The sequence below is a fragment of the Terrapene carolina genome, unplaced genomic scaffold (assembly GCF_002925995.2).
Source record: "Terrapene carolina triunguis isolate 2854851 unplaced genomic scaffold, T_m_triunguis-2.0 Scaffold194, whole genome shotgun sequence".
Taxonomy (NCBI): Eukaryota; Metazoa; Chordata; order Testudines; family Emydidae; genus Terrapene; species Terrapene triunguis.
In genome coordinates, this window is record NW_020664545.1 from 5,215,684 (window position 1) to 5,224,736 (window position 9,053).

The 9,053-nt window shown below is 47.3% G+C and overlaps 1 protein-coding gene across 1 annotated transcript in view; it reads right to left on the reverse strand.

The window, feature by feature from the left end:
* Window positions 1–9,053, reverse strand: part of ARID3A (AT-rich interaction domain 3A) — an 86,961-nt gene that overhangs the window by 77,668 nt on the left and 240 nt on the right. The gene's annotated exons all lie outside the window — the stretch shown is intronic.

Sequence of the window (9,053 nt, forward strand, 5' to 3'; positions counted from 1 at the left end):
TAAAATGCTAACCTGGTGCCCGCCCCTTTCACATTTGTAGCCCTGCCCATCCACACTGGAGACAGAGAAGCAGCACTTCCAACGCGAGTGTATCAGACGACAGAGCTCTGCTGGGAGAAATCTGCAGACAAAATCCAGGCCTAAGCAGGACAGTGACCCACTTCATGGACGGCTTTGAGCGCTTCAAAGACACAGTTTATTCTGAACCAGTTGGAGCAGGTGCAGAAATCTAGTCCCCTTTGAAGAGAACGCATTACAGGGAAATCAGCAGGTGGAGCAGGACACATGATTTCCAGAGGCAGGGACAGCTAGAACAGCTGGGTTGGACTTGTATGATTTACAAAGGGAAAAAAAAAAAAAAAAAAAAAAAAAAAAAAGAGAGAAGGAGGGAAATGTTTCTAGACTATCTCGTGTGTGTGTTTAAGCCAGAGTGACTGTTTATGTTTGCAAAATGCAGGCTGTGGACTATACACTAGGGGCTTGTCGATGCAATTTTTGCACCACTTTAATTATAATCTGTTCAGAAGCTGGCATACAGAAAGCAGTAGAATCCCCTGGCAGAGATCTAGTTATGTCCGTACACAGGCGATTATATATCTGTGTAGTAAATATGCAGAATTAAGCTGTACCTTAAAGCACCTTCATCCAGACATAACTGCATCCGTGCTGTTGGCATTGGGCATTGCACCAATTTACCTAACCGCTGAAGCAGTACAACTTGCGTATTTAACTCTAAACGGGTCTCTGTGTTAATGGCTGGAGGTCTAAGACCCTCTTGAGTCTCGGCACGTTAAATGAAATGGAATTAGGTGGAGAGAGGCGAGAAGAGGGTTATGAATGGGATTTAGAATATTTGTGCGCAGGTGTGAATTTACCAGCGTAAGGATTGAAAGTCGTATCTGAAGGATTATGCTAGTCCATGTAGATTAATAATGACAAAATAAGTTTTTTTTTCTTTTTTTTTTTTTTAATAAAGTGAATAAAGCCCGAGCTCTGTTCTTAGCTATCACAGCCAGGAGTAAAGAGTTCATTCATTGCTGAAGACGAGGCAATCGGATTTTTTTGGGACCCTTGCAGCTCACAGGTAGTTATAAACAATTCAGAGACATGTCGGGCTGGAAGAGGCCTGGAGAAGTTACCAAGTCCAGCCCCCCTGCGCTGAGACAGGACCAAGTAAACCCTAGACTATACCTGACAGGTGTTTGTCCAACCTGTTCTTAAAAAAATAATAATTTCACAACCTCCCTTTGGAAGCCTGTTCCAGAGCTGAACTATCTTAGAGTCAGAAAGATTTCCTAATATCGAACCTAAATCTCCCTTGCTACAAATTAAGCCCATTATTTCTTGTCCTACCTTCCGAGGAGAACAACTGATCTCAAACCAGTTCTCCAAGGAGGTTACAGCTGGGGGAAAAACAGAGCCAAGAAAAAGCTGAGCAAGCATCTTAGCAGGGAAGGCATTCTGAGCCCCCGCCCCATGCTGGAGACATTAGTTGTTTAATGATGTCGTACGCAGCAGAGGGGACAGGAGACAAAAGCAGGTTTATAAAAGGCCGGTAGTTAGCTATGAAAAGACACAATGGCTTGCTTTTCCTCCTCCACCAAGATGTAAACCCTCAAGGGGAGGTGTGAGGAATCTGTGTGGCATCCAGCACTGCCCTGGTCTACACAAGGAAGTTGCATGGCCTTACCTAAACCCCTATCATTACAGCGGTACAAACCCCAGTGCTGATGCAGCTATGTTGGTATAGAGAGGTTTATACCAGTGTAGCTGCTTCCCCAAGTGCAAAGGGGCCTTCTACCACTGCAACTGTGTCCACATTAGGAGTTGCGCTAACTTCTGGTGTAAAAAAAAAAAAAAGTCACACCCCGAACCAAAAGTTACACCAGTATAAAAACTGGTGTTTAGACCAGGCCCGTCTCGTGTTGGTGTTTAATACGGAGTGTACCCACCTGTTGTCTCTTCTTATACTTGCTCTTTGGGGCAGACACAGTCTTTGTTCTGTGTCTGTACAGCACCTAGCACACTGTGGTCCTGGTCCGTGACTGAGGCTCCTAAGTGTTACCACAAATAAATACAACACGTACCGTGGTCTTGCCTGCATGGGGCATTTCAGCGTCACTGTGCCAGTGAGGCCTACCAGAGTTGGAAGTTAGGCCTCCAGCGTACACACCTCTTACGTTTGTACAGCCCCCAGCACAGTGGCTGGGGCTCTCACATGCTACTGTAATACACAATAGACTAGGACATGGTGGATTCCACTTATAAAGGGAGGGTCTCTCCCCCTGACACACACACCACAACTGGTGCCTCCAGGCTGTTCTAGTAACAGTCCCTTACTGAACAGGGACAGGTAGCAGCTGGAGCGGACGCAGGGTGAAGGAGAAAGGGCCTTTCCTGAAAGCATCTACTGCCTTCTCCAGCGTTCAGCAAGGACCTTGGCATCTGGAGAAAGGGTGCCCCATGCGGTCGGTCTGGCTAGGGCAGATGCAGCCTGCCCATGCCGCGGGGTTATCCATCCAAGTCTCAGGAGTTACCAGCCGTGTTGTGGCACAAGGCTGGAGTCGACACTCTTACTGTCTTGTCTGTACCGCCAAAAGGACTCACCTGGAGACCAGTGACATCACCCCAGCGAGCCCGGTGCAAAGGCCTGGTCTGTGGCTTCTCCTCTAAGCAGAGGCTGGAGGGGGGCACAAATCTATGCTAATCTGGTGAAAGGTCAGCCCCAACCCCCAGAATCCCCACAACCCCTCCCGGCTGCAAAGCAAACAGCAGGATCAACTGGCTTTTAAGATACTTCCTAGAAAGTCTGATCCAGAGCCGGGGCACCAAAGAGCGAACAAGATGCTGGGTCTAGGGAGCAGCATCGAGAACGCCGCAGTTCGTTATCCCAGGTGGACAGGAATCCTGTTTAAACACTATTGGTATCCCAGTAGCACCTGGAGGCTTAGACTCAGCTCAGGGTCCCGCTGCGCTCGATGCGGTATAGACACATAGTAAGAGACTTACAGTGTAAACAGACAGTCAAGGTGGGAGGGAAAACAGAGTCACTGACAGGTGAAGTGACTTGTGCAGGGTGACACAACAGGGCTGGGAATGGAACCCAGGTGTCCTGAGTCTCAGGACAGTGCTCTGTCCACTAGCCCATGCTGCCACTAAACACAGATTCTCTTACCTATATGAGCCAGGCTTTCCTGCCTGCCATGCCATAAAACAAGGTCCCAGCCACAGTCCAGCTGGGACATTAATTGTGTCCACGTACCCAGATTTCTTGCACCTTCCTATGAAGCACCAGTGCTGTCAGAATATTGGACTAGCCAGACCATTGGTCCAGCCCATATGTCAGATCCTGTGTTCCTAATTATACAGCGGAGGTGGGGAAGGGGTTGCTCCCATATGGTCTGACAAGCACAGTTCTCAGAATAGAAGATTCCCATGCACACCAAATCAGGAAGCCAGGCGAGACCCCTGGTTTCAAAATCCAGTTCTGGGCAGAGCTCAAAGTACAAGTCCAGCAAGGAGGAACCGGCTCACCCAGCACTTATCCGCCGACGGCTGCAAATGTGGTTCTGTCTCGCAGTGCACGTGGGCCTAAACAGTCTTAACTTTGTCCTCACATTGCCCTGCTAAAGCCAGACGCTGCAGCACCAATGGAACACAACCTGGATGTCGCTTTCTCCCTTCCATGTTGCAGGAGGAGAAAGCATTTCAAAGGCATGAGGTGGGGACTGCTTTATATAACCGGGTCCCATAACCTCACAGCTGTTGTGGCAGAGAAACAAGCTAGCCCACTGGGGGCCTTAACCAGGAATATTTTGGGCCCCCTTTCCCACCCCTTAAAAACACTAATTGCATTATTTCCACAAACCAGATATATTTTTCACACACACACACACACACACACACACACACACACACACACATGTTAAAAAGTCCACATTAAATAAGATGCATGGTATTTTGGGGGTAACACTAAATCAGGGCCCCCAAAAAAATTGCTTGGTCTGCTTATGCCTCATGCCACCACAGGAAACACGTTAGATTTCGTAGCAGTCCCGTGCAGTAAGGGACATTCTCAAACCCTGACCGCAGCAGGTGTACGAGACAGGACGGCTCGAACACCAGCAGCACTGGCCCATACTAGGGCTCCCACCATGGTCTGGAGGACAGGGCAATGGAAACAGGAGTGAGGAGAGCAGAATTCTTATTCCCATCTCTGCCACTGACCTGCTGGGACACCTTGGGCAAGTCACTTCGTCTGTTACGGCTCTTGCATTTTATCATAAGCGCTTAGAGCAGGGACTGTCTTATCTGTTTGTGCAGCACCTGGCCCAATGGGGCCCCCCCGATCTCAGCCCAAGCCTCTAGGCACCACTGCAACATAAACAACAACAGCAGTTACCAATGGGGGAGTGAGGGGGGGCGTGATCGCAACGGCGGGAAAGGCACAAACAAGGCTGAGAAGTCTCTGCTCATTCCTCCGCCCTCTCCGTTTACAAGAAAAGGGTGGTGAGCTCCGTTCATAGAGAGACAGATCACAACTGGAACACGAGTCATTACAGTAACCATGAGCTTGTAAGTCACACTTCTCTGGTGGTTGGCTCTCTTCTTTTGCTATGAGTTGCCAACTTTGATCAAGGCACGGATCAAAAACCAGAGCAACTAGAAGTCTCTTTTGTACGATTAGCTTAATTTCACCCAAACACCTTCTGGCAATACAAAGGATCTTGTAGTAAGAAGTTGCTCATTGAGGGACTGAGGGTGGGGGGGAAATCCATTGCCTTCTAATAAAGCTAAAGCAGAGGTGTACTGTATTTTTGGGGGTGGGAAGGTATTTTGGGGGGCCTACATCAAGTGATCTCTTGTACGGGTTTCCACTATATTCCCGTGCAATTATACCCTGGGCAAAATGAATTTCTAACCACGCTTATGAAAGCGGGCAAGGGGGCTTGGGAAGCCAGTGTGGAAATTTGTTCTTGTGGATTGGACAAACGTACCCAGTGAAAAACTGCTTTCCAAAGAGGCCCCCCCACCTATGCAATGGGTAGAGGCGCAGGTCTCGAGACAATTCACACACACACACACACACACACACACACACACACACACACACACTTTTCATCCCTGGCTGCGGTGCATCAAGTGAAAGGGGTGTTGCCACAGGCTGCCTGCCGTTTGACCTCCATGGATCATTTTCTTAATGGAGATGGACGTAGCGTCAAAATAAATATTTTCTAAGTAAGGGGTTCCCTCCTGAACCCCCAGCCAGAACAGATCCATTTAATGGATCTTGAAAGCCACATCAGAATGTAAAGGGGAAGGGACCTTGAATTAAATGAGAGTCAGAGGCAAAGGCCTGGTGATATCTGTGGAAGCCAATTAAAACCACACCCTATGCAAGGCAGTGTTGTCTAGTGGATAGGGATTCCAGAGATTAGCCGCTGACCTACTGTGTGACTTTGGGTAAGCCACTTCCCCTCCCACCCGTTAGCTGTCATGTCCCTTTAGACTGTAAGTGCTTCAGAGACTATCTTATGACGTGTCTGTACAGCACCTGACACACTGGGGCCTGGATCTTGGGCACTGCTGGACTCATTTTAAAAATAGTTTCAGAAGTCTGATGTGCTAGAAGCAAGCATGTTGGCACTTCAGCTGCTAACCCCACTGACTTCCCATGAGAGCAGGTGCTCAAAAGAAAAAAAAATGGTGTCAGTTGAATTCAGCTAAAAATAAGCCATAGCAGGCAGTTAGGGTTTTGCAAGTCGATGGACAGCTCTGTTGTGTCATGCTGCCTAGCCACATAGCACATGCACAGACACGGCGTAATGACCTGGAGTGGACAACTGGTTTCAGTTTACCTTGAATCCATTTAAGGAACACTCAGAAGATCAACAACGCTGGGGGAGGGGTTTTCTTGCAAGTATACTGACGTGGTTTAAAAATTACATCAGGTGAGGAAAAAAATAAATCAAAAGCCAGAACGGGGGGGGGGAAATCTGCCTTGATCTCCCTCTCATGGAGCAAGACACCCTGCATCAGGCCATGGGGAAAAATGGGACGGCTGTCTGGTTTTAAAGAGACGCTGCAGATCCTCCTTTAGCATAGGCAGGTTGCTTTGCCTTTTTGGTTTTTAAATGTATTTTTTTTTGCCCACTGTGTCCGTTCCCCTCCCCTTTCGGTCTTCCCACACATTAAAGCAAGAGAAGCCATTTCCTCCCTCCCAGAATTTGTTTGTTGCTATGGCACGGTTGAGCGAGCTGCAGGAGAGAACAGAGAACTCCATCGATAGCCCACATTGATCACGTGGGTGAGTGTTAGAAAGTGGCTTTTGGTCTTGCCTGTACCGATGTCGCCCGCCTGAGGTGTCCAAAAACCTGAGAGTCAGGCCCCACAAAAATCATGGGATTTACACCTACATAAGGGTTGGGGCCTTCTGATGTTTTTTAGCCTTTAGAATTCATGTTTTCAATCTTGTCGGTGCAACCATGAGGGCTAGAAACTTAATAAAAGAAATAAATCCGAGATTCGTTCATAGTCTCGGAGCAGAAGCACTAAGAGCAAATACCGCAAGGCTCACGAACACATGCACACCCTGACACCAAACAAGGGAGTGTGGTGTTTGTCCTGTGTCTATTGTCATCATTGGCACCAGTGCAGAATACTACCATCCCGATGGAGTCAGAAATCAACCCACCCACACACCAGCGACAGGAGGCAGTGGGGAAGTAGCCCAGGGATCTCCAAAAAAATACAATTCGAACAATTAAAGCCATTTGTATTGCCGTGGTGCCTCAAGGCACAGTCATGGACCAGAAACCATGGAATGAATGGAAATGCAGAATGAAAGATGGCCCCAGGGCCTACTTAAAATTGTAACCCCACCTTCTTGAATGGATATTATCCCCATTTCACAGATACAAAAAACTGAGGCCCAGAGAGAAGCGACTTCCCTAGGATCACACAGCAAATGACTAGCAGTGACTCTTAGAACCCTGCCCTAGCCACTAAACTGTATTCCCTTTCATTCCAAGTTCTGAAGGGCGCATGTACCGTCAGTTTATTCATTAGATACACACACACACACACAAAATTACAAAACGTTGGAAAGTATCCTTTTGAATGCTAAAGTTTTGTTGTTGTTGAAGATACAAGGGGAAATAAATATCTGTCAGAACAGATTTTAAACAAGCTGCTTACAACGTTAGCTTGTAGTTAAAATAATTTGAGTTCAGGGGAAAACTGCACCTGCTCAGCTTTTGGTGAAAGAAATTGCTAGGAGCTGTAAGACCAGCCAAACCACAGAAATTAGGACTATGAATACCAACTAAAATACAGAACGTATCATTACATCCATCCGTGTAGGGCAGCCACCTCTGGAGCAGCTCGAAGCAGCTTTCTAACTACACACAGCAACTCTAAGCTACAGTCGAGGACAGGAAAAGAAGAAAAACACCATGGTCATTTGAATTGCTAGAGCCTCCAGGTCAGTAAGTTATTTATATTACAGTAACAACCAAGGGCCTTAATTGGGAATCAGGGCCCCGTTGTGCTAGGCACTGCCAAAACAAATCTTAAAGAGAATGTGCCTGTCAATAAATTCCATTTAATATTCCCACCAGCTGCCCTGATTAGAAGTTTGTGGTCTCATTAACAGGACGGACTAATATTAGCCACGAAGCAGCACAGTAACAACTCTGCAATCCTGACACACAATCGCCTTCCTGCGTCAGACCTCTGCCTCTCAAGAAGCAACCTCCAGCAAAGGTTTTGAGTTTGCAGAGGACAAGTTGAGACCAAGCACAGGACTGAGATGCGGTGGGGGGCGACCATAAAGCTGGGGAGCAAAGGATTTTGCAGTTGCGGGGTGCTGAAAGCGAGCCTTGCTTATTCCATGCTTGGCTCCAGACAGCACGACTTGTTCTTCAGTTTCATGAACCCTAAATTCTCCCATTTCTTTTTGGATTGCGATATTGACCCCATTGTTTTAATAAGATGGATCTTAGTGAGGCAAACTGACAGGCAATGCAGGCTAACACGGGAGACGCCAGAGACTGCAGAAACCTGCGTTCTATTCCCAGATCTGTCACAGACCTGCTGCCTGACCTCAGACAAGTCTTAGCTTCCCCTCCAATACTGTCTTGTCCATTTAAATTAAGCTCTTCAGGGCAGGGATGGGTCCTCATTATATATATATACATACACACACACACACACACACACACATATATACACAGCTCCTAGCTCAATAGGTCTCTAGGTGCTACTGTAATACCTAATTAACAGTAATAAGTCATTTAGATTCTAGCAAGCACAGGGTTTTTAATTTTTTTTGACAGACACCTGGCCTAAATGGAGATTGAGGGATGGGGGGAAAAGTTGTTACATGACAGGGTTAAATACGCTCCCTTACCACCCCCATTTTCATACAAGTCAAGCTGTCCCAAGCTTTTATATTTTGGAGGGTAGGTGGACATCAGACTTCAGTCACTCTGCTTGAAAAACACATGCAACAATTTACACAACTGGAAATGGCGTGGAGGCAGAATAGAGACACACACGCACACACACCAGCAATCAGAGAAGGGGGTTACATTTAAAAAGCCAGGAGTAACAAAGGTTAAGTTCAGACATAGCAAGAAACAAGGCAAACAAAAAGACTGATCTAAAAAGCCCAAGAGTTTTGTAAACCAAAAAGAAAAAAGAAAAAAAATCTAAAGGCAATTCTCAGGGCTTCCTTAGAGAATTTCTAGCGGCAGCATTCATATCCATCCCCCCCCTCCCTTTTTTCTCCCACCCCCATATAGATTTGTATTTGCAAGTCAGCCCTGTAGAATCAATAGGCCCTGATCCCCAACCATGTAAGCAACCTCGGGGGGGGGGGGGGGGGGAAAAAACAACAAACGGCCGGGGTTTTTTTTTGGGGTTTTTTGAACCGGGAAAGGGGGGGGGTCCCCTGAAAAAAGAAGAGAGGGGGGGGGGGGGGGGGAAATCAGCCCAAGCAAAACTCAGGATTTGAATGGGGAATAGCCTGTGTGTGCCTGGAACTATCCAGG